This window comes from Ischnura elegans, chromosome 1 (genome assembly GCF_921293095.1).
Source record: "Ischnura elegans chromosome 1, ioIscEleg1.1, whole genome shotgun sequence".
Taxonomy (NCBI): Eukaryota; Metazoa; Arthropoda; class Insecta; order Odonata; family Coenagrionidae; genus Ischnura; species Ischnura elegans.
The window spans coordinates 1,469,794-1,497,255 of NC_060246.1; the positions used below are offsets into that span (position 1 = coordinate 1,469,794).

At 39.0% G+C, this 27,462-nt stretch overlaps 1 protein-coding gene across 11 annotated transcripts in view; it reads left to right on the forward strand.

Annotated features, from left to right (window-relative positions):
* Positions 1-5,134: 5,134 nt before the first annotated feature.
* The window catches only part of LOC124154514, a 270,506-nt gene continuing 248,178 nt past the window's right edge, over positions 5,135-27,462 (forward strand). For 9 of the 11 annotated variants that reach the window (XR_006863946.1, XR_006863950.1, XR_006863951.1 and 6 more), the window contains exon 1: positions 5,135-5,634. The gene's annotated coding sequence lies outside the window, so the exon portion shown is untranslated. The remainder of the gene's footprint in view (positions 5,635-27,462) is intronic. The other 2 variants (XM_046528316.1, XM_046528311.1) reach the window with 2 other exon arrangements.

A 27,462-nucleotide genomic window follows, 5' to 3' on the forward strand; every position in this document is an offset into this window, starting at 1 on the left:
ACGTTAAGAATATTCAATTTTTAGTTACACGCTTATTATTGTAAACACTACGCACCTCATGACTAATGAGGCTACTTGCGGAGCAGAAGTATGTAGGTGTTGATGTCGATTTAGAGAGCAATGGAGTACACTTTTGAGATGTTAGTGGTTGCCATATTTTATGAGCGCCTCATTTTACACAAATAATCCACTCTCTTTAGTAAAATGATTATTTTGAACTTAGATGCGACCCGCGATCTTTCTCGGCGTCAGCACTTTTCAGCCATTCCGTCACTGAGTAAGCCTCTTCGCAATGAATTTCGCAGTTCGGGGTGAGTTTTGCACGCTGATCTGATTGTGAGACACGGTGGCGGCCAGCTTCAGATGCTAACACCCTCAAAACGCCAACGGACAGCGAAATAATCACTCGGGGTAAGCTTGTCGCGAAAGAGAGGGACTATCACGAGAAGAGCAAACGATTCCCAAATGCAATCTTCCTCAAACCAACGATAAAAACGTCTTCCGGGCAGCCTTCCACTCATCGCTCAGGATCAACACATCATCGGTATCTTCTAACAATCAGGTTCCAGAATCTAATATGGCGAATCAGCATTTTAGAACAAAAAGGAATTTTATTCAATTATATGCTTACCAAATAATAATTACTGACATACATTGACAAACTCAAACAACACGCCCAATTTGGGGACAAATCATGCTGTTTTTATATATTGCCAAAACGTTCGTTGCTATTTTTACTTCATAGAAATGAGTAATTTTTCAATTAATAATCGAAGCAGTAATTATTCGTGTTTAGAATTCAGGAAATTTGGGTACAATACGAATAAAAAATAATGAAGGGAGAGGCAAGTAACCTGAAGCATATTATTGGAGTCCATAGTTATACTTAATATTTGAAATACCCTACATTATTATCTACCTTTGAATCAATCATGCTGATATCTTTAAGTGATTAGTTGTTAAATATTTGATAAATTACTATCACTGATAATTTTTTCATTGAAATTTAATTTAAATAAATACCACACAATAGAGAAAGCTGATAATAAGAACCATTCGAGGGCTCTTTAAATTCTACTGCCGGCAAATTCGAGGAGAGTAATGCAAAGTTAGTCGCTCTTCTGTAGAAACTGAGCTCTCTCTCTCTTTTCTGTAAATATTTCATTTCGGAATTAAAATCTTACGGGCTTTTATGAATGTCAAGGAGTGAACGTTCGTTGTGAGGTAGTGGCTACCAGAATTGCCGTGCATGCCCTATTTTCAGTAAGTTTAGTGCATTAAGATTTGCATTTGTTAATATTTTTTATGAATTCATGTAATGGATAAAATACACTATTTAAATCGATTTTTATCCATGTAAATTCAGGAAGAAGGCTTGAGCTATGGAAATTAAATGGCTCTTTGAATTCTTAAAAAAAATGCAAACCCATTGGCTCATCCGTATGAACAAAGCTGCTCTCTTCCTTCTTGTATTTAGACTCTCTCCTTTCGCAATCAATGGAGATTGATGGAGATGTACTGAGAGTTCTGGACTACCGCGGCGGCGGCAGCTGTGTTGGCTTCCACACGGACTGTGTCTTGTGTGCTGCTGCTCTTCAAGGCCCCTGGAGTGTTCGCTGCGTGCGTTGGAGGGGTCCTACAGTGAGCGTGCTGGACGCACCCGGAGGCGTCAACCGCCGATTGTTGGGCCTTTTCCTGAGAGGGCCTTCGGGGCCCCGACAAATATAACAGGATCTGCCTTTGGAATTTTCGCCTCTCCAGCGCGCCAATTCTTTGCCGATTCCATTTCGTTTCTTTTTTGTTTCGGCGATTGGGCGAGTGCCCCGTTGAAAGCGACTCTCGACGCCCCCCCTCCCGATCGAGTGCGGAATAAATAGCAGCAGGTCCGCTTCGAATGATCGTTCGCCGTTCGGGAGGATTATATTGGAGCGGCGAAAATAAAAAAAAAGACGCTTGAAGATCATTCTCTCGATGAAAAGGAAAGAGGAGAGTTTGTCCACGAAACACCGATAGTTGTTGTTTAGAATAACAACATCTATAGTTTCTGCAGAGTGTGGTTTTGTCTGCGATTGTACTGGGAAATGTGCGGAAGATAGATATAATTAACTGAACCAAATAACGATGAGATTTCTCGCTTGCTCGAGGTTGCGCTATGGATAGCCTCAATAGAATACAGAATAATATTCATAAGAATAAAAATTGGAAGTTATTACGAGTTGGAAATGCCTCCTATTTACAGTGAAGATAATTCTGCGATTACCAATGTTTATCAGAGTTGCATTTTTGATGGATCATTTAGTGAAGATTCAGGTCTTTCTTTCCATATGAATTTTACTATCGTGTCTCGTCGCCCCCCAAGTTATTTTCCACTTTATGTCAAAAATAGTCCAAAAACAATGCAATTTAAAATGTTTGATTATTGATTAAAAATTGATAAAAATAAATAAACTATCCCTTATTATTCTTAGGAAAGATTTATTCTTTTAGAAAATATGCGTTAAAATTTATGGAAAACCATATTAACGGCTCACTAGCGAAAGTAAATACTCGATTTTAGCAGAAATTCAGAATTGAAATTTTTTATATTTTTTTCTCGTCTTCAACAGCTTCTAATGATTTATTGGGTGAACCAAATATTTAAATAGCCATAGTTCCTTTGAACCTTGGACGGATCTATCGGACTGTACTATTTTTGTTTACCAAATTAAAGTGAAAATTTAGGGTTTTGTCAAGCTTTTTTCGATTTCCGCCCACTGTGCGTCGTTTTCAACACCCCCGCTAGATACTAGCCCCATCCATACCTTCTGTCTCCTCTTTTTTTGCCCTCGTCCGCTCTTCCCAAAATCTCAGCTCCGTCGCGAAAACCGATATCCCCGCAAGTAATAAATACCGTAATTAATTCTTCCAGAAAAATATCAGATAATATGTCTGGGTATGGTGACACATCTCACTCCTCTGGTTTTTTTAATAGGGGGTATCTATTACCGTGGGAATCAGCACAAAGTAGTTCTCCCAGGGCTGGAGGAAAGGAAGGAAGCGTTATGGGAGGGGGTAGGTTGCGCGCGCAGAGCAAAAAATATTCTTTTTTTTCCCGTCACGTAGATTGCGAAATCCGACTGAATCCTCAGTAGTTCAGTGAATGCCAACGGTGAAAGCTGGTTTGACAAGTGAGAAGGTTTCATGCTCAATTTAAGTGTTAATACGAAAAGTGTTCACAAAAGTGGTACGCAGAAAAGAAATGAGAGGAAAAAAACTCTTTTATGTTAATTAGATTTCATAAACGTAAGTGCTTGAGCGAACAAGAACAGTGGTTCCTGCATCGGTTTACTGCACAATGAGAGTTTAAGTACAGATTCAGGTACGTTGGAAAATTCATATTTTCATTTTACTAGTTTAAAAAATACCGTCTTGTGACGCGTTTCGAGTGAACTTCCCGTGCGTTCTTTCTTCTCTTACTAATTGCGTTTATTATTTAGTTCGTTTTGGACGTGTATTTTAAGTATCTGTGCGCTTATTGTTAGTTTCTATTTTCAATAAGTATACGTAAGTCAAACAAGGTAAAGAAACGATCTACTACTGCAAAAAATCTGCCGTGATACACCTGTTACCAAAGGCGGATCTAAGTTTGGACCAAAGGTGGAGGGGGGGGGGGAATGGGGGTCTTCCGAAGGGTTTTGTGGATATAGGATATTTGGGATTTTTAAGACTAATAAACGACGGGTTTTTGCCTGTTCTTTAATAAATAAAGACTGCTATGCACACGTAGTAAGCAGATTCATCAGTAAAAATTTTATGTTGGTCATCTACATCTACATACTACCCCGCAAGCTGCCTCAATAGGCGTGTGGCAGGGGCTGTCAGGACACCCGCCGTATCCATTTATAATGGAAATGTTCTGACGAAATCACGCCTTGCATTAATTAAAGTCCTTTGTCGCGCGTGGGAGATAACGAATTTCGCACCTATCCCTTCGCCTAAATATCTCACTTATTTTATCGCTTTGGTCGTACCTGGAACTGTAGTGGGATTCTAATATGATGATATCCGTGTCGCTCTTACAATTGAAGATCTCCATTCTCAATATCTCATGCAATCTAAGCCTAGCGCGCACTCTCCGAGTCTCTAGCGGCTCGCAACTCAATTCGTTTAACAACCGTGTAACGCTTTCTGTACGACAGCCGCAGTTTTTAAAGTGTTCCGAATCTTGACTGTTTGGAGGGAATGAGGCATTCAAGAGGACGGACTCCACGGAAACCTCCGCCGTCTATTTCAAATCTATCTGTGAAATAAAATGATCAGAAAAAGTTAGGAAATTGATCTCCTGAACTATTCTTCTGGATTTTCGCGTTGCTTCCCGATTCTTTGACGCATGAATGTTCGCCGTGTTGATATTCCAAACCCTAACTCATCTGCCACTTGAAAGGAGTTCTCGGAAAGACTTATAAATTTAAGTTCGGTATCGAGTCAAATATCAGTCATATTTAAAGAATGTCAGTGGTGTTGAATTGACCTTAATTGATATTGTTTTATTTCTTACCTTATGTGTGTAGAATTGGTTGTATTACTACAGTAATTATTATCTATATTGTGGGTATATTTGCGAGTCTCTGGACACTTAGAAAGGAAAGCAGAAAAAATAATTAAATTATTGAATGGTTCCAATAATATTTGGCATTTACTGAGAAAATATATATTTAATAAATACAGCTTCTCTAATATAAAGATCAAAATAAATGAAAATTTCAAGAATGTATCCTAATGTTATTCCTGTTATTTTTTACTCCACCCAAGGTTTTAATTGGCTAGCTGATTTATATGGGCAAAACAAATTGTTACAAATTATTCTTAAAGAAAATAGTTTGAGATAGTTAATTCAGGCTGAAATTTTTGTGTTAAACGACGCAATTTTGATTGCGCCTTCACACGTACGTCAGACTGCGCAATTCCGTGTACCGTGTAAAACGGCCTTTACATTTACTTCTTCCGCAGGGCTTCCGGAGGGACCTCTTTGACTCTCGGAGACATTCTACCTCTGAGCATATTTCAAACACACCCCCCTCCCAACTGGTGATTCATTGCGTCTCGCCTTAAAACAGGTGTGTCCTTCCTTATCGAGTCGAGAGGGTGGTGCACTTCACACGCGTCATTCAGACCGTCGACATATGCCGGACGGCGAGTCCATCGCCTGAACGATCGCCGAGTGCTTTGTTCCTGTTATTATTATTATCGTTCGATAACTCGTGTCGGTGGTGAAATAAGTGAATCTTATTTTTTTATGATTAGTTAATGTAAACCCTTATCGAAGGAGCAACCAGAATTAACGCCCAGGATGTCTTCTACGCGTCGCGTGTATTCTATCCACTGTAAACGTCGTGTATGTGTCGTCTTCATGATAGTAGTGTTAGTGTCGCCCTTATTCTCAGTTGATCTGCATCCACGCCTTTAGTGTAATTCTTTATGTCGTGGTTGCGTGTTCCTAAGCGTGTTAACGTGTTCGCTGATTACTCTTTGAAGTGTCCCTCACGATGAAACCTTGTGTGACCCCTTCTGCCCCTGCCCGAGGATTATCTCCATCGGACATCTCCAGCCACCGGAGGAAGGAATGACCCTGATTAAGGCTTCAAGTTAATTAAGGTAGGACCTCAATATTATTCAGGGTATTTTTGTCATTTTGCTGCTATGAAGGATAGTTTATACCTAATATCACTAGCATCGTGTTCTTACCAACTTCTGCGCCCCGTTGAAACTTGAATTTATTCTTTCGCTTCGCTCGCATTTTAATTGGTTTATTATAACTTCCGTAGTGTTGCAATGCTTCTCAAAAACTTTTAGTGGCGCAACTCGACTTGGAATCGCGATTAGTTACAAGAAATGGAATGTCTCTTGGAAGTTTGCATTATTTAGGAAAATATAAATACATATAATCAGACATGCAAGGCTTTAAAATTTATGTTAAATCTATTTCTCGGTTGATGCACGGTCAGTAGTAATCACAGCCCAATTCCATTTCATTAAATAAGAATGCTTTCCTTTAGATTAACCAGTTTTATCAGAGAATGAAATGAATTAATTTGAATGTGAGGAAGAATTTCCTCAATCTCACTGAATAATGTCAAGTGAGCCTGCATTTTTGCCTTATTTCTACACAGAATTTTATTTTTTTCTATGCCTATTTCTGTAAGTCATTCTCAAGATGGCTGGATGCGTAATGTTATTGTAATGCGTGCGGGTTCTTGCCCTTGGTGTCGGGAAGCGAATAATCACACACAAGTATTTTAAGTTTTTACCCAAAGTTTATTTCCATTCAAAAACCCAGTTTCCAAATCAATTCAAGCAAAAGGCATGATGTATTAATGAATTTGTGCGTCCAGAATAACCAACAGTTAAGATTTTACCAATGTCTCGGGAAGGAGAAGAGCTGCTGGTGATGACACGGGTAGATAGCGAGGCGCTTCGAAACATTTTTCAATATCTCTGCCGGTCTCTGGGACCCACACTAAGGAAACGCAGAGATTCTGGACTAAGCGTGGAAAAACATAAATATCATTTAAGAATTTTCATTATATCACTATGGGCGTGTGTAATGTTGAATCTTCTTATTCTGCATCTGAGATATACTGCGTTTCCTTAGTGTGGGTCCCAGAGATCGGTAGAGATATTGAAAAATGTTTTTCGACACTCTGAAAAACATTCGAAAATAGTCTTCATCTAATTCGATCGGATTGTGGGAACCCCTTATTCGCCTCCTTTCTAATGCCAGATGCCTCCTTCTTCTTATATACTCCACAAACACCCTCATCATACTTCCCCAATATATGTTTATTGGTCCATCCATTGCCAAATCCTTCAGATTCTGACCTTCCGATGGCAGACATGGCAAATGACAGTTGAGAAGCGAAGGTAATCGGGCTGGAGTTGCCATAAGGCATTTTTATTTTCATTATTGGTATTAAATATATGTGTTGGTGTGTGTACAAATATCTTCGTACTGTGTAGGCATCTGTCAATCTCAGTAGCACATTTTTGTTAATTGTGGATAAAATATTAAGGTTTGTCACCCCACATTTTATTTATTGTTGCCTCCCCGTTTATCCCTTCCCTTATGAAAAAATTGTTTAAACCTGTTTCAAATTTTTATACATTGCCATGGCGATGTATAAGATTGTATAAAATTTTGAAACAGGTTTATACAATTTTTCATAGGGGTTGGAATCTCAGAGTACTCTGAGGTTGGAATACGCCAGGGGCAAAGCTTCTGTGGTCACTCATAAAATTAGTGAGCACCGCGCACTGCTTCCTGCTCATTTTCTCTGACCTTTGCCGGTATCTAAAATTGTATTCACTGCCATAATAGCAACATGGGCAGAGAATAGGTTTGCATTCGACGATAAATGAATGACTGTATACAATGGATGACATATAACTGTATATGAATAAGCTTTATAGTATAAACATTCCAACAATGTAGTTTATATTAATTATTTCACGTTAACTTACGATATACAAGTTTGGGACTCCATTCCGAAATTCACGTTAAATTCGTCGGCTCAGAAACATTTATTATCAGATACCTAGCTCCTATTGGTTGACTCATTTCTGGAGATTTGCTTTCCGAATTTTCCAGAGCCACTGTAGCTCCGCATTCTTTCCGAGACTTCCGTAACTCCTGCCGGTACGTAATAGAGTTGGAGCTACAAATCAAAACAAATCCGGGCGGAGTTACAGATAGCTCTAGCTCCGAGTCAAAGTTACGTAATAGGCCCCTATGACAGGTAGCACAAAATTGTTACATCAGTAAACATTTGTCGGGGGAAAATTGGTGATAGCAACTCGCGCAGTCATTTCAGTTTGAAGATACGCATGTCCTTACGCATGGAGGAATTGCCAACCCATGATCTGCATGGAGAAATGTCTAAGTTGAGCTCCTAGACTCCTCCCTCGCAATGAAATATCTGCAGAGTGAGATAAGTAATGAAAAATAGTCCATTGTTTCCAACGCTTAATCGCAGTTTATTTTTGACACATGAAAGTTCTAACTAATGCATTGATAACAAATACCTTTCTTAATGGCTCAAAATCATCCTCCGAGTGATATATTCCGCTGGAATCGAACCGTGGGCGTTTGGATCTCCAAAAGATCAATGCGATTTTTTTCCGTGGCAGCTTATGTGTACTTCACTAATGTTTACGCGACAGAGTTATGCGTTCGTCCCTTATCGATCAAATCATCTCGACTCAAAGTCGGTCCCATTCCGATACGAGCAATTTTCCGCGCGGAACTGGTGACTGTGATTCCAACACTGGGGATGTTTTATATTCCAGGAACGGTCCCCGAATCTCACTGATTCCCTCCTGTTTATTTTTCTATCATTTGCCCTCAGGGTTTATTCCGGCCGCCGAACGGGCCGCTATTTTTTCATTCTTATTCAACGCGGAACGAATTCAAAGTGTTTTAGCTGTAGTAGGACTGAATCATCGCTGTGGAGAACACGAACTGGAATAACCATCGTGAAAGATTTGGATTCGACGTCGGTCAATATTAGCCTTGACCTCTAAAGATTTGTGGATTCTGCACGATTAGAGATCTCTGTATCACCTCATGTCTTTGAAATATGCAGATGCGGTGCTTATCAGTATATATACGGTATGCTCGTCCATAATGTTTTTTTCCGAAGGAGCGATTTGTACTGGTTATTATTAGTTCAATAATCCAGAGTATTCGATAATATTTTCATGAAAAGTGGTACTCACTTCGTCATTAGGAATGTGGTTACTACCCTACAACTATTTCCAGAAAGGCCACTGTGAAGTGAGTTCCTTTCCTCATCATTTTACCCTCCATTGTTTTCATGGAGGTAATACTACGTGATTCAGTAATTTCTATACTTATGCATTAGGAGTTTATTGGTTTACTCGCGTGGGGTAGGCTATTGCAAAGATATTCAGCAATTCGTTTATCTTCTTCAAAAGGCGGGCGTTACTTCGATAAATCTTCCTAAAAATGGTGATAAATATAGAGCATACGACTGCTTTTGTATTTTTATTTCCTCCAGAATTGTGAGGTCAAAGCTTTTCTCCAGCAAGGTTGTGGCGCTTTCCCCGATATAGAGGCTTAAACAAGCGGTGACCTTCCTGTCTAGGCAGCTATGATCTCAGCCGATCGATTCTCTCAGAATCAATGACACGTTAATCAGCCAAGTCTTTGTTAGCATAATCAGCACAATCTTTGCTGGGCGACACGAATCGGTGCCAATGTTGGGAGGTGGGGGTGGGAGGGCCAATATTTTCCGTGAGAGATTCAGGGGCGGGAGGGGGGTGTGGGGAGGGGGTGTTGGGGCGATAGGAAAATGGAGGGAATAATACATTTATCGATTCAATGCACACGGGGGGAGGAGGCGGGGAGGAGGTCGTGGGGGTGGGAGGGGTTGGAAGGAAAATAAAACAAGTCCTCCCGAAATGAATTGCGATCTCGAAGAATTTTAATTATTTCATGCCTCTCCACATTTCTTCGTCGACGCCGACGAGAATAAATTTCACCGACTAGGGTCGTGGAGTAAGCAAGGGAGCACATTGAATTATTCAATCCGTGCGTCACAATTACTCGTCAGAATATATCTCGGCGAATGTGAAAGATCTTGTGTTCGACGGCCACCCATGAAGAAAATCGGAATCGTGAAAGCTATCTCTTATTCCAGTGTGTGATTGTGTCTCTCCTCTCATTTCTTATATTGATGCGTCTACTCTAATCCATTTAATTAATGTTTCATCATCATTATCGTCACTCAGCAATTCAACGATTGGTTTGACCTAGCTCTTCAGGCATTTCTTCCATCAGCTTGACTTTCAGTACTTATCCATAAAATATTTATGCTATGAATCATTCGTCGCATGCTCTATGTTTCTTTCTCGAGGCCTTCTTCTGTCGTTCTTCCCTTTTACCGGATTTTTTTATTTTTTATTAATTTATAACGGACATAATTTTCATAAAAGCAGTATTCGGATCTGTTATTTGAGCCAGTAATCCTTTACATCGTAGCAGCTGAGGCAGAATACTTCTAGCGAGAAATTTCCGTCATAGTTCTTACCTATGCCTAAACTTCAGCTTTGGCTGAATTACAGAATCCTAAAGAATGTACTAAAAATGGGGTACACTTCAATGCATTTCTCTGCAATGTAAAAATTCTCTTGGGCTTCTATTATTGCCCAATCATGTATCAAATATGTCATTTATATATGTAATTTTCGCACTAATCTGTTTTAATACCGCACTAAATATGGCAATGGAAGTGTTGGCAATTGATATTTAAGATACTGATTAACCTGAAGCGTTCTTTTTTGCCGGAATGAATAGCACTATGGAAGGATGTCAATTCTTTTTTCTTCCGTTGCTGTGACCGTGGAGCACGTTGGCCATCAAATGTGGTGGATGTCAAAATATCTTAAATATTTCCATCCCTGCTCCGCAAGCAGATCGGTATTATTTCCATCCCTCTCGATGTATTTAGATTCCCTCCCCTTAGTTTATCTATACCGTCATTTCCTCTACGCCATATATGTTCCCTTAATTGCCAGTTAAGTCTACACTTCCCTTCAAGTCTAAACCTATTGACACGCGGCTGAAAACGGTCCAGGTTCCTGGAAGGTGTTTTGGTGTTTTAACTTGAAGACAGCAGTAGCCATATTGATCAAACACGTTTGTTGAGTGCATGTAAATTAAGCAAATCGGTTATACTTGAATGCGAGTCTGCTGAAGTAATCTGAAGGCATTTTTAAGTTTTCTAGGGCATATTAATCATAAAAATATTCATCATAGGAATACAGACATAGAAGTAAGGTACACACATGCACATAAGAAGGTATACAACCCATCAGATACTACATAAGGGGCATGATTTTTTTGTAAGAGCGAGCTAGGGCGTTGAAAGCAGCAGTGACGTCGAGAGTGGAATTCTCAAAATGCGGAGCAGCCGAATAATGATGAAGGTGGAATGGATCGATAAGTTAATAGTAATGATAAAGTGCGTGGAAGGGCAGGTGGACGGGAAGGAAGGCAAGGGACGATGAATAGCACGGGACAGATTATAAAGGGAGGCACGAAATACGTCACTACTTAAGGTCCAAATAGCAAATTTTACAACGGAATGGAGAGTTTCGTCGAGCCAATCTCACGAGTGTTGACTTAGGAATATCTTAAGAGATTCAAGCCTGTGTTTCTTTGGCTTCGCCCGGGATACAGTCGCATGGTGGATGGGCTGAAATCCCACGACCCGTTGCTCCACCGTCCAACGGTAACAGGAACCTATTTGGTAAAAACATATTGGTCATACAGTTTAGGGTTCGATTTGACTCCCTGTGTTTTCAGTCTGAGCGAATCATGCTCGCAACCCCATAAGGTGTGCCCGTGTCGAAGGGCATAGCCGGATAATGAGGGTGATAAGTCCCCCCTCCAGGATTTTCCCATACTTAAGTCATGCGATTTGGGATCAAATACAACAAACCTCCCCACATTTCCAGCCCGCTAGATGCCTACCAGGGCCGGCTAGATAAAAAATACAAAATTCACTTTTTTTTATATCTCGGTCAAGAAGGCATATTTCTTAAGGGTGTTCTATACCTCCGCGAAAAACGGCTCTGCAGACTTCAATTTGCTCGCCATTTACTCGCTTATACTCCACTCTGGAGAGAACTTCTTTTGGATATGGTTTAAGTTAAGATTATTGTTGAAGGCTAGTGAAAAAAATTATCTGAAAAGCATTTCTTAATTAGTTATTGGCGCTGAAAAACACAATAAAACGCCTGTTTTCTCGATGTAATTCTACCACGTAGAAAACGCGATTTGAATTTTTTTTTCGGGAAATGAGAACATTCATCCTTCTTCTTGGAAATAAGACACGTTTCATGAATGTCATCTTTGTAATAACCACGCTGTAGCTCAAATTCCGGAGCGTGTTTTCTCAACGTCAAGCGCTTACGATCTTTTCTTCCATGGCGCTGCTGTGTGATCCCCCACTCTCGAGGAAAGAGCTTCCCACCCCACAGCAGTCTCTCTCACTACTTCCCCTCCAACGTCCCTTGTGTCCCCTCCTTTCCTCTCTCTCGCCCATCTTCGGACCCCAGCGGGCCAACAGTTTTTTTTTCTTTATCATCCGAAGCCCTGTGTTGTGTTGCGAGCGGTGTGTTTGAAACGGGGGGAGCACGAGTTTTCAAGTTTTCTGTTCTCATGCAAGGAAAGTGAAAGGAAATCTAAGAGGAAGAAGAATATGAAGACCAATAGAGGAGAAAATAGGAAGCATATCTTTTGTGGGAAGGTAGAAAATAAGTACTAGGAATAATCCTTTTTAAGTGTGATACATTATTAACTGTTTTTATATCTTTAGACACGTATTTTCGTCCACGTAAAATCTGTAAAAAACGTGATGCAGCTAATAAATACACTATCAAATTATTTTAACTATTTTTGGCATTCCAAACCTACAACAAAATATGCTATTTACACTGTAGTAGGAGACACTGCTTTAAATTTAGTACTTCTCGATAATGTATTGGCTATGACTATAACATATTAATTTTTTTGTAACCAAACATTGAAAATAAGATGAATATAGAGAATATACTGCACATTATCAGTTAGGTCCTAGGTTACACCATCGCCTTTTAAGTTCTTGCCGACGCTAAAAAAGAATAAATATTTCACCAAGTAGGCAATATATTGTGTATACCTTCATTTCGTGTCTAAATATTTTCAAAAGTAACCGTTATGTCATCTAAACACGATGTGAAAAGTATCACGTTGGTTTATTTGTCTCGCATTTCCGACGTATATGTTTCTCGATAACTTACAACCGAGGGAATAAACTTCGATAAGTTATTTTCTTATAAAAAATATTCCTTTATTAAAATTATTAATATTAATTATTACGTGAGTCACCGAAAAGAAAGAATTTGAACTTGAACCAACGTATCACTAAGCAGGGGTTGATGCTTGGTCGATGTAATACAGCGATGACGTCTAGATGACCAAATTTAATCGTTAACTATCTCCTATTTGCGTAAATATGCTTTTGTAAGCAAAAATAGATACATGAGATCCAATAAACCCGCGAACCAGTTTTACAAGCATAAGACAAGAATTTTACTTGCGTAGTAGGTGTGACGAGAAAACAACCAATACACTAGGATAAAACTCGAATGTGGGATATTTATTTCTCTCGAGTGAAGTTATGAACACTGTTAGCGTTATATCTCTCACCGACAACCTGTTTCACGCGCTGCTTACACTCTTCTGAGCGACTGATTCTCTCAATGAATTGTTCTCACTTCAGGTCGTAATGAACCGAAACTCTGATGATGAATACAACTTTTCTCGGAAGTGCGCGGCAACTTCCTCGATTTTTCGACTCTAATTTTTGTGAGAATGACTGAACGAGGTAGTTAGTATCTTTTACCCATTCATCGAGCGAATCATTAACTAAAATTACGATTTCGTGTCGGAGTAAACCCCCAAATTGCGATATAAAAATGCGTGACTTCATGTAAAATACTAGGGCGCAGGATCAGGTAGACTCATTTACCTTAACTGTTGAAATTCTTCGGCATAATAATACGTCTAGAACTTTATGGCAACTAAATGTAATTTAATTATAAATTCTTCAGTTTAGAATGATACTAACATCACCGCAGCGCGGTTGTAGTCATTGGGAAGAAACTTAAATTTCTCAAGAACATTACCTGATCAATTTTCCGCTACCCCTCAGTACACTGTATAACCCTTCCTGGATGGCACCCTGCACTGAAGTTAGGTCTTTTACTTCGTATGTTTCCCATTTTTTTTTTTTCGAAGGGAATTTTCGTTCTTATACTCCACTATTATTAAAAATGAATGAGAATACATATATCCGTATTTTATATATGCGTATTTTATATATACCATGACTGTTATTTGCCACGAAAAAAAAACATTTCGCTAAGCCGGGATTCGAAGCCAGATCCTTCCGATTGCCGGTCGGTTACGTTATCAAATAATTTTTTTTAGGCGAATCTTAGACACAAGGAAAAAGAGAATCTCATATTCAAGTAAAAAGGTCGCTTCGCTGTATAATTGGTAGCCTATTTGACCGGCCATCGGGGATATCCGGGTTCGCATCCCGGGTTAGCCAAATGATTTTTTCATGTCGAATGTCATCATCATCATCATCATTAGTCAACAATCCTAAGATTGGTTTGACGCAGCTCCCCATTTCTCTCTCCTATCCACTAATCTTTTCATAGCTACATATTTATTCTCTTTTACATCCTTTATGACCTGTCCTATATAACTCATTCGGGGCCGTCCCTTGCCCTTTTTCCCTTCCACTTGTCCTTCAACGATTGTCTTCATCAGACCATCGTGCCTCAAAAGGTGGCCAACTAAGTTGTCCCTACTTCTGCGTAATGTTTTTAGGAGGCTTCTCTTTTCTCCCACTCTTCTTAGCACTTCCTTGTTACTCACATGGTCAATCCATTTTATCTTCATCATTCTTCGGTAGCACCACATTTCGAATGCTTCCACTCTTGACTTCTCTGCTGCTGTCAACGTCCAAGCCACGCTTCCATAGAGAAACATACTCCATATGTAACATCTGATGAATTGTTTCCTCACTTCTATGCTGGTATTTTCAGCTGTAAGAAGATTCTTCTTTTTGTAGAAAGCCCTTTACGCCTGCGCTATTCTGCTGTGTATTTCTTTCTTGCTCCGTCCATCGCTGGTAATTCGGCTTCCCAGGTAAGAGAACTCGTTCACCTGTTCAAGCTTATGCTTTCCTAGGTTGATGTTTGTTTTAGCCTCCTCTCTTTTGCTGCAAACTAATATCTTAGTCCTCTTTTTTTGATTTTCAGCTGATATCTGGCCATTGTCCTTTCCATGTTTGTCAACGTCTTCTTCAAATTCTTCTCTGTCTCGGCTGTGACTGCTATGTCGTCAGCAAATCGTAGCATACCAATTTTTTCCGTGGATATTGACACCCGAAGCCTTCTCCTTGATTTCATTGATGGCTTTCTCTATGTAAACATTAAAAATTAAGGGGGAAAGTGCACAACCTTGTCTCACCCCTTTTCTTATTCTTGCTTCTGCACCGTTTGGTCCACATTTGATTACAGCTACTTGGTTTTTATACAAACTATGAATAATTCTACGATCATTGTAGAGTACGCCGATTTCTTTCAAAATTCTAAGCATTGAATTCCATTCCACGTTATCAAAGGCCTTCTCTAAATCGACAAATGCTATGAAGGTTGGTTTGTTTTTCTCCATTCTCTTCTCTATGATCATCCTAAGTGCCAAAATTGCTTCCCTTGTGCCCCTGCTTTTCCTAAATCCGAATTGGTCCTCATCCAGGAATTCTTCTGCTCTTCGTTCAATTCTCCTGTAAATGATTTTTGTCAGAATCTTCGACGCATGTGTGGTCAGGCTTATGGTCCTAAATTCTTCGCACTTCTCAGCTCTCTTAAGATGCTTGCTTCAATGTCATTCTTTTCAACTTCACTTTCCTCTTCGACAACTTTTGAACTAAGTTTGCTCCCGTTGTATAATTCCTCCAGGTATTCCTTCCATCTCTCGGCTTTGTCTTCGTTTTCAATTAGAATGTTTCCATTCTTGTCTCTTATGGTATTACATTTTGTGTTTTGTTCCTTGAAATGGTTCCTCACTATTCTATAGGCCACTTCCACTTTCCCTTGTACGAGGTTATTTTGTACGTCCTCACATATGTTCCTCATCCACGCTTCATTGGCTTTCCTCGCTTTGCGGCAAATCTCGTTCCTTATTCTCTTGTAGCAAGCCTGTCCTTCCTCAGTGTTCGTATTCTTATACTTTCTCCGTTCTTCAATGAGGTCTAGGACTTCATCCGTGATCCATGGCTTCTTCTTAACACATTTTCTTCTCCCTAGAACTTCTCTAGCGGCCTCCTGAAATCCACTTTTTATGTTAGTCCAGTTATTCTCAACTGAGTTTTCAGACTGATCTAATTCTATCTTGCGCTCCACCACTTCTTGAAAGGTCGAATACATACTTGGTGTATTTAACTATGCACTCGAGCGCGTGACTGCGTACAAAGTTACTTGTTCGATGCAATACTTTGTATGAGTGAGAGCAAAAAACCTTTTGCATGTGACGCTGGATCCTCTTTCATAAATAACTCTAACCACTGTACGGAAGCTAACATTTAGTTGCCGTTCCTTGCTTAACAACTTTATTTGGTAGAATGATTAATGGTTTTCAAACGCTCTACATTAAAGCATATACTTACTTCGATTTAAAAATAAAATCCGAAGATTCGAACGTGATGGAGCGGAATTTTTCCATATTGAAATAAACACTTGAAATTTTCCACGATTAGAAGAAAAGTTATTGTGACTTAGATTTCAATGTTATGACAACATCTTCAACGTACAAATGGTGTGTAATTCATTCAATGTATCATTTTGGAACTATGCCATGTCTGATTACGAACTAATGGATTGGACTTTGCCAACATTTGGTTCGCTTTAATTTCGTAAGGAATAAATTATTTCCAATGCCTTTACTAATTTACTTTGAAAAACTGCGAGAAATCTTCCTCCTTCCGTTAATTATATAAAAGATAAGGGGCATAAGATCGAAATTCAGAGGAAAAGGTTCCGCCCTAAATAAATGAATAATTATGGTAAAGCTAGAGACTAAGCCGGTAGATACCGTAGTGGTACAGGTTTGCATAACTATGACGGACTACTAGGATGAAGAAGTCAAAGGCGTCTACGAAGATATCACAGCAGTAATCAAACAGGTAAGAGGCGGAGAAAACCTTACAATTTAAGGTGATTGGAAGGAGAAGTCTTTGTGTGTCAATATTAACAGATAAAAAGCAGTACATATGCTATGATTCGCTGACGGCATAGCAGTCATAGCAGAGACAGAAGAATTTTAAGAAGAATTTTACAAATATAGAAAGGAATATTGCCAGATATCGTTTGAAAATTAACAAAAGGAAAACTATGATATTAGTATGCAGCAAAAGAGAGGAGGCTAGGACAAACATTAGGCTAGGAAATCAAAAGCTAGAAGAGGTGAAAGCGTTTTCTTACCTGGGAAGCCGAATTACCAACGATGGACGAAGCAAGAAAGAAATAATCAGTAGGATAGCGCTGGCGAAGAGGGTTTACTACTAAAAGACGACTCTTCTTACATCTGAGATTACAAGCATAGAAGTAAGGAAACAATTCATCATATGCTCAGCAGAGAAGTCAAAGAGTATAAGCATTCGAAATGTGGTTCTACCGAAGGATGATGAAGTTAAAATTGATCGAACGTGTAAGTAATGAAGGAGTGCTAAGAAAGTGGGAGAAAACATAAGTCTTCTTAAAAACTTAAGCAAAAGACGGTACAACTTACTTGAACACATTATGAGACATGATGGCCTGATGAAAACAATCGTAGAAGGACAGGTGGAAGGGAAGAAAGGCAATGGGACGGTCCCGAATGAGATACATTGGACAGGTTATAAAGGATGCAAAAGGGAAGAAATATGTCGCTATGAGGAGGCTAGCGGATAGGAGAGAAGAATGGAGAGCTGCGTCAAATCAATCTAAGGATTGTTGACAAATTATTATGATTTCATACCTATAATCCCTTGGTACCTAGAAGAGCAGAAATATTCAGAAGTATATTTGTCCAACAGCGTGTACTATAGCCCAAACGTAGGAGGGTGAATTTTATCAACACACTGGCATTAAAATCTGGTTTTGGGGTAAGACAGGGATTATTCTGTCGGACGATATTGGATGTATTTTTTTTATTTTAAACTACATTTTGGTAGAATTACAATTAAAATTCTCTCTCATTTCACAGGCCTGTATTGTCGGCTTTCGAACTCAAAAGGTCTTGTTTATTGAAGTGAGGAACAGATACTGCTGTATTTGTGCGAGAAGTAGAGATAAAAAATTGGAGGTGAAAGAGCTAAGGTACAAAAATTGCAGCAAATCCTCGGCAGCAATGGAAGCTGACAAATTAGTCAAAGAGTTCAAAACAGGTATAAAAATGCGCGAATTAAAATATCATTGGATAATTGGTACGATAATATAAGGCACGGAATAATTCAGTGTCATTGTTCTAGAAAATACTATAATACGATCATTTCATTCGTAGGTGATGGTGACAGCAGCGTTAGGAAGAAATTGATTGAAGTACTGCCCTACGGTATCAACTGCCCAATAGTTAGAGTGCATAAATCATTTATTGTGCAACTACTGCAACAGGTTGAGGGAAATCGCAGAGAAATCAAACAAAACAGGAAGGTTATCAGTCGCTTTGCGTAAGAAAAGGGAGACAATACCACGGAAAGGGACACATTTTCGTTCTTCGGCCGATACTGTAATAATTTGAGTGAAGCTGATTATTTGAATCCACACCCCCTTGATAGTATTGTAAAATGATATAATGTTAATATATAAGCATTTTGTTACCACTTGAGGCGGTAATTTATGAGGCTTTATTATACTTGCCTCGTGGATAATGGCAGAAATAAGTACTACAGGGATTTTATTGAAACGTAGACATTACAACGCGGAAGTGTCGGGAGTAAAGCCAAAAAGGCAAGGATGTAAGACAAGAGCGTACCCAGGGTCATAACTAGGGGGGAGAGGGCAATCCATGATCTAGAGGGGGGCGCAAACCAAGTTGCGACATTTTAGCATAGAAAAGGTGAATGAAACAAATATTTTAAGAAAATAATAACAGCGCTTTATTAGTTTATGATATCGTTTCCTAGAAAAAATCTCTTTATTTTAGTTACATATCTTATACCTACTAATGCATATCATTTTTCGTGGATTTACAGAAAATTTGTTGAATACTTTCGTTTCAATTAAGTACTGATTTTGCTTAAATACTTTTGAGATTTTTCCTTCTGGAGGGGGCAGCTGCCCCTTCTCTGCCCCTCGCCCATGATGTAAGGTTCGATTTTTTCGTGGGAGAAATTCAGGAGGAACGTCTTCTTTGTTATAACTCATCGTCCTTACTGTAGCCAATTTAAAAAAATAAATTTCTACTGTTTAAGACTGCTGGTACACTAATTGCCAATGGTAACGTTTCTTCCTCTGCATTCAATGTGTTCAGCTAAGCGTTTGAAACTTTCATGAGGTGAATTGGATTCTTTGAAAGGGCATCTGGCTATGTGCACATATAAATTTCAATTTTCAGGTAAAATTTCCTAGCATCCACCACAGTAATGACTTCAATACCATATTTCTTTGGCTTTTGGCTAGATACTGCGTTATCGGCATCGAAATTATATAAGTTGCTCAAGGATCGTTATGTATTCTGATTGTGTATTTGCAAATTCAAATTTGTTGGATATTTTATTAATGAACTCAGTAATTGCGACTTTCTAGTCACTTTTCTTACTTTCTAGTCTAGTCTATGACTATCTAGGTCAAAAAAATAATGCACCGTAGAAAAAAATCCGATAGCTCAGTGTAAGAGAAAAATTTGATAGACTTTCTTTGCTCCAAATCTCCCTAATATCAACATTGAGAATTTTATTCGCACCTGAGAGAAAAAGGAGACTAATAAAAGCCAGTTAATCATCTTCACTCACCTGCCTAGTACCACGATCTCTTGCATAATTTCCACAAACTGAATTAAAGTAGGGATTTGTGATTTCCACTATTATATCTAATAATTCTGCGCAAAAATTGGCGAAATGCTGATGATTCATTTCACTCGGTTTTTGCTCATGGGTGTACTCCAGGAAGATGGGTCATCGGCGATTTAATCAATCCCAATGCGAGCAAATGAATTTTCATCGTCTTCACGATGGAACGGAAGCGAGAATAAATTGCACCACTTACGGTCGCGTCGGGTCAAAACATCGGTTGCAGCAAAACTAGGGAACACTTTGAATATTAAACGTTACTTAGAGTTAGAATTACAAGAAATTAGAAAATTACAGGAAAAACTCCAATTCAAACGGCATCATTTTAATAAAAAACATCGAAGGAAAAAGTCAATTTGACCCGATGCGATCTGTTCAGGGTTATTGGCCTTATTAAAGCTGTATGCGATGTATGATGCAATATGCAATTTATGATGTTCTTGCCATATAAATCAATAAATATTAAAAATGATTGAAAATCTGTTTTCGTTCATTCATTACTCGTCATATTCATTAGTGTTCTACCTGTAACGCTATGATTGCTGAATGAACACGTTTCATAAAGTAACAGTATTGAATACACGTTTTCAAATGGACGTGGGTGATTACTATTTCATTCATACTGAGGAATAACGTAAAAATGTAAAGTTGGACGTTAAAAAAAAGTTTCACGAAGTACGCGCATTTCGGTTAGCGTAATTGACTTTTACGATACTTTGAATAGCACTTAAAAATTTTGTGATGCGAACGTTGACCAGCTCTCCCGTTCGAGGGGGAGTCGAATAAGGAGAGAACAATGCAAGTAATCGCCTTTCTTCATAGAAGCCGGCCGTACCTACCAGCCTCGTCGAGAGCGTGCGTATTTGGATTCTTCCAAGAAACGTCAACCGAGTGGCTGAGATGGGACTAATGCCACCAGAGAGCAAAAATCAACCTCCGAATCCTGACCACTCTCAACATCGCCCTTCCGCAGTGAAATTTGATACAGGGTCGGGTGTTGTTTTCGGTCGAAGCTAAGCTCGACCCCTTTTCCTTTTCTTTTTTTCCTTCCATCAGCGACCACTCCCCTCCACCCAAGGAGGCTTCCCATTCCACTGGCCGTAGCGGCCGACTTCGCAACTAAAATCCGGCGACGGTTGAATTTGGATTTTTGAATTAGGATAGAACCCCCTTAATGCGGTTTACCGCATTGGAAACCTTATTTAATGAAGCAGATTTCGAATTGTTTTCAAGAACTTTGAGCGAGACAAGAAGATATGGCGTCGATTTGATACTTTCTAAAGCATGTTTTTATAATATACGTTTGAGAGGGCCAAAAAGAAAAAAACGTTTTCTAGAGGTGTTATTTAATACCTTTCGGCTGGCGTGTTGAAGAAATAATGTTTAGCCGGTGGAACATCGCGAAAAATGCGATTAAAATATGCGATTTTGGCCATTTGGCTCTACGCTCTGGCCCTCCACAACACCCCTTTATATCTATTATAGTATTCTACCGATACAGGGACAGAAATGTATGGATACTAGTGCCGAAAATGGCTACTCTGCCCTTGAAAACGCCCGAGTATGCTTAAAAGAATTTCCCGGCCTCCAACCCCCTCCGTCACTCCTCTCAAACGTTAGAATTGGTTTGATTTTACAGTAATAAACGAACCATGAGAATTTATTGAAATTTTTCAATGTCCTTCTTATCAGATATAAATCAATTCAAATTACCTCACTTATGCTAAACCATTGGGATTTAATCATAAGTTATTGATAGCTGTTTGCTGAAATGAAAAAAATAATGAGTTTCAACTTTTTTTCCAGTTGGCATGCAAATAAAAAAAATCTGGTGATCAGTATCTAGCAAAACAGATACATTTTCGGTGAATTTTCACTATACAATTTTATTACGACTCCAGGATGTCAATGAAAATCGGTCTTGAAAGGTTATTCGTCTTCCGCTGAATATTCATTTATCCGTTAAAACAATTCTAGTTAAAATCACGGCCGGTCTTGTGATTTTATCTTGGTACTGTCCATTGGATAAATAATAAATTGTTGCTGCTATATGAGCGCAACACCGTATTCTTCTATTCCCATTACGACAATCACAGCGATATGTCAATATGCTGCCTCATGCACCATATGCCATTCGCTGTAAGTTAATTATAAATTAAAATTATAGTTTATTGTATTCCAATAATATTTTTCCTTGATATTACCATTCTCCTCTCTGCCATTAACTACCCGTCTTAATTTAGCCACGAATCAAAATTGATTCAATTCTTAAGTCGTTAACTGAGCTCGCTTGCCTCGTCGGCATCAGCACACTGAACTCTAAATTATCTTCTAAATATGACACAACATCCTGAAATTCTCCATCTAGAATCAAAATGTCACCCTTTTTCATGAAACTTTTCATTGGATATGCCGATTGGATATGCAAGATTGATTTCAGAGAATCGGCATCATTTTGATTGGCCAAAAAAGGTCCGGGCACATAAACCACAACCCATCAAGGGTAATAATAAGGAATGTTTACAAAGGGGAACTAGTACTCTTCATGTTTCCGGTTTGCAGCTTGATAAGAAAAACTATCAGCCCTTGAGTGACTCACCTAACATCCGAATTTCTCGTCGACGTTACTCAGTTACTTGGTCCCATGAAAAACCATTAAAGATTTGCGGACAATCAGTTCTCTGGAAAATGAAAGTCGGTAAGTTTCGCAGTCAAACTGCGGTTAGATAAATGTGCGACTTTGGAAATACATGTCATTATAATGCCACTGTGAAGTTAATAGGTTATTACAAGCTTGCCAAAGTTTGCAGATACAAACAAGTAATTTGATGTAATTTGGAGCCAAATATGTGTTTCCCACTACCATCAGTTGAGAACTCTTAATTAAGCGACGCAGGGTAAAATATAGATTAAACCAGTTAAAAGTAAATATCTGTACGACCAACCTAAGAAAAACATAAATAGTGGATACAATGTACACATTTTATATTGTCATCATATACTCTTTTTTAGTTATAGACTTAGTTTTTGGCGCCTACGATGAAATTTTTTAAGTGCGATGTGATGTGAAATGTGGATGCATCTCCAAAAATATTGTTTAAAACGCGATTCATGAACTTAAGAAACGATTAAACTCCTAGTTAGATGATGCACCTGAAAAAACTAAGTCCAAAGGCTTTAATTGTTTCTTAAGTTCATGAATCACGTTTTAAACAACATTTTTGGAGATGCATCCACATTGCACAATACAGCGCACTTAAAAAATTAAAATATCATCGTAGGCGCCAAAAACCAAGTCCAAAGATCATCTTGGTAAAGGGACCGAAAAAAATGTTCCACAATCATGAGTTCAATCGTTTCCTTAGTTCATGAATCGCGTTTTAAACAATATTTTTGGAGATGCATCCACAAATCCACAAATGTTCAAAATACGAAATCAAGATGAACGCGATATCCCAACTGAACGCCCCGAGGAAACTAATATTTGATATTATATTTAGAATGGTTCGAAAAAACTGATATTTTAAATATCAGTTAAAATATTAGTTATTTCGAACGGTTCGAAAGAACTAATATTTTAAATATCAGTTCAAATATTAGTTAGAACGAACCTTTCAGTGGCTATCCTGTTAGTTTTCGTCGACGGAGGGGAATAGTAGAGAAAGAAGGGGAGGGACTCGGTCGTCTACGACGCACTTCGGCGGCCTTGGATGGCCTCCCTCGTAACCGCCATCTGTTGTACCCACAACGCACTTGCTCGAGTAAGCTGCAGTTTAAAATGCCTCTTGATGATCATACCTACTGTACCGAGTACGCCGCAATTGTGCAGTGCCGACATGAACAGTGAACAGGGTGTTTTAGAGAACGGTTCATTTTCGAACCGGTTCATTTCAGTGAACAGTTCGTTTTTGCAGTTCGGTTCTTTTTGACCCATCTCTAATCTATTAGCTTGCTGCGAAATGTCTCGTGCACTGCACGAATAGTAATGAAAATAAAGCCGTAAATGTTTTGGTCTTCAGAACACTGCCGGAGAACTTATTTTCCTTCAAGTTGCCTTACGTTAATTTTTGCTTGTGTTTTTACGTAATTCAATTTTAGCATAATATTATGGTTTAAAGTACGTATTAAGTTATTTTTTCATTAAATCAGTATCATATATGGTATGTTTAGGTCTACTACCGCATCTTGAACGAAACACCGCACGAACTGAACCGGATGCTATAATAGTCCTTATTTGTGAATAAGCTGCTTCCGAACGCATCGTTAAGGTGTAATCACGACGGATTGCAGGGTGATGAGGTTGTATACAAGTCTTTAGAATTGCCATGTTTAATAATCTGGGTCGATTTTTTGCTCAGCGCTGAATTACACTACAGTATCACTCAAGAGGTTCAATTTGAAATCCGCCTTTCTCAACACCTTGCTTTCCTTAATCACATTCATAATCGTATTTCTACTGCGCTTGTGCCATTTGCTGCATTCGCTCCATATTTCTGCAGGTATCAGCGCGAGCGTGTTATCGGGGAAGTGGACTTCGGGCAACTATACCTAGCTGCTAGTGGATCACAGTTGAGTAAACTGTATCTAGGTACAGTTTTAAAAACTTTGATTGAAATACGTAATCGAAGTTCGCTGCGTTGTGTATTTTTCCTAGTAGCTGCTTAATCGCCCTTCTGAATTCTCAAACAGATGTTCTCCAAGGAAATCGTCATGTTATTACTACCTTTGAAGAGGCTAAAAGTGGCTGCGAATATTTTAACCCATGATTTCAAACTGTTCGCTTTACTTCGGGACAGTAGAGAACGCTAATCTATAAAACCGCGTCTGACCTGAGAGGAAACTTTAATTTTTAGACGTAGCAATGAGGTTTACAGATTCTTTGATTAAAATTTCTCGGGTGGTACTAACTTCTTGTGTGTTTCACTGCGTCAGGGGTGAGACAGTCCTTACGATTCCCGGCCGATGCTGGTCGCTATGTTTTCAACAGCATCTCTTGGGAAAAGTTGGGACTAAACGGCAAAATAGCCGAAATTGTTTTCAGCGTCAGGTTTTAAGATTTCCCGCTGCCCTCAGCAACGATTATACCTTATACAACGGTAACATTTCCGCCTTAATTTTAATGACCTGACGCTCCATCTTCATTTCAGGATGTATATAGCTATGAGTGAAATTGGAAATGCTATTTCTCAATCTTTGCATTAACATGTTGTATCTGAGTATTGGTATTTACCGTGCAAGTGAAGGGAATAATTTTATATACCTCGCAGCTTTCAAGTACCTATTTCAAGTTAACATTTTATAATGCTGTTGAAATTTAATTGGCCGAATGGGTATCTGTTGCTAATTTTAAGGAATTTTAAGTCAAAAATTTTGTGCTTCTCTACGGTAAAAAATTAAGAATACCTACTTCCTTTCCTAGAGTCGAATCATTAGTTAGCAGTAAGATTTTAGGGCTCTATTTTCATTGGAAAACCACTCATAATTTTAATCTAGATGAGTTTAATTTCTAATTCGTGGCGATTCAAATTTTTAGTATGAATTAAGCCGTAAGAGGTCTTAAATGAACGTTCATCCATACTAAAAATCTAAAATTTACTTATTTAACTATTAATGAAAGGATTCTTGTAAAAGACGATTCCTGTAACTTGATTAGACTTTCTTCCTCTCATTTTTGAATGGCCAATATGATCTCATTACGCCCACTTGTGAAGTCAATGGCTTCCTTCTGGACATGTTCAAGAATCCTGGAATTTGGATGCTAGAAGAAGCTTCTCGTTCCCATCAAAGGAATTTCGTGAGTGATTCAGAATGACGTCGTTATCATTGGAATCGTTTCGTTCACCTTCATGGCTGCATTCAGAAAATATGATATATATGTTTCTATAATATACGTTTTAATTATATTTCATGCCATTATTTTCTTGTGATTGACTTCACGAAATAGAGTTTTTCCTTCCTCTATGCATACGGATACAATTTACTCTACCACGCTTAGCTTTTCTTGTAATTTTCTCCCGGTCTACTTTACCTCCGTTTTTAGAGCTTTCGATGGGAAATATTGGGGCTTACTATTCGGAGTCCGTTGTTGAGCACGTTTCTTTGAGAACAGCACAAAATTTAAATATATTTCTTCATTTTTCTCATTCTTTAGTTTGCTTCCGAAATTCAATTATGATTTTTGAGAAAGGAGACGAAATATTGAGCAAGACCTATTTGTCATTCATTTGCGAGAATCGTTGTAGTTAAATCAATTTAAAGATAATGTAGGCGTGGGATATAAGATCTGTGGGATGCCCGTCAGTTCGACACCTTGAAAAGGATAAGTTATTTATTTCGCGGAGCCCGTGGTTGGCAGCGAGGGAAATCCATTTATCGGAGAATTCTGATAGCGACCGTTTGGACAAGATCAAGTATGTCTTTGTGCTATTTTAAGGAGGTTGGTGGGGGAACGAATTATATGCTATGATGATGAAATTTTCAAAATATGTCCTTATGATTCTCTCTCAGCGACTGACGGCCTTTATAAAAAAGGCATCAGCAGGAACATTTTCTGGCAATTGCGTTTAAATGCCCACTATTTGCCAGGACTCTTAGGACATTAGGTACTCGTCTAAGCACATGATAATTATTGATTGCATTACATATTCTGTAATATTACCATTTAATTTATGGCCTCACGACGCGTTGTGCAATTAAAGATGCTATTGTTACAACGAAACTCATCGTTTTTAACTAGTAGCACAGGAGTTAGTGCAAATATCGTACAATTTTTAGTGCAATCAAAGCTAAAATTTCCACCCACCGTACCTTAGGTTATGCATGAAATACGGACAATGTTGGCAACTGCCATATCTAAATACCATTTTAATAAATGCTTATATAATGTCATTTACACGATTAGACTCATGAAAAATTTATTACTCTACTCCGGCTAGTCTCTGGAAGAGTATTTAATATATTTTTAATAAATGCCACGGATTAAATGAAAGCATGTGAGTTTCATAAGTCGGTTCAGATAATTGGAATAAAATATAACCTAAAAATATAAGGATTGAAGTATCCTCATTACGTACGCCATCATTTTTCTTTCCGAATTCAATGAATTTCGTCTTTGATAACTAAACTTTTTCTAGCATATCGAATGCTAAAAGGGTTTCTTTCGAATCTCGCCGTCGCGAGCATTCAGTCTCCCGAAGTGCCCAGCTCTTCCTTCTCCAGGTCTCTTGGGGGTGAAAAAGTTCAGGTGGCGCAAAGTGCGTTGGCGCGCCACACTAAATGTTGTGTGGAGGCCTCAGAAAAGGAAGCGACTTGGGTCTTCCAATTTCCTCGCTCGTGCTCGTCTGGAGTGAACTTTAAATAATGCCCAATCCCTCTGCTCTGCGCGCGGAAAAAGCTTCTCCGCCTTCAATCAAACCATTCCACCCGTGATCGGCCCATTCGGAATTCGTGACATTTTCCGATCGGCGGAGCATCAGTGCCGCCGTCATGTCATCTGCTTCCGTCCCAACCCGTTAGCGCCGCCGTGACGCCACAATCGCACCTCCGGTCCCGCGAGCAGTAAAAAAACACTCCCGCATTTTCCTTGCGCCAAACACGCTTTACTACTAAGCACTCCCTCTCCAACCCCCCCCCCCCAAACTGCCAGAGCCGCTCTCTTTATTTACACCGTCCTCAGACCTTTCCTTCCCTCGGTCGAGTCGTTGGGTTTACCGGAACATCTAGCGGAAAACCGAGATTCCTTCCTGAAGGGGGAGGGATACATTCGTGTGCTTCCGTCACGACCGTGTGCAAGGTCAGG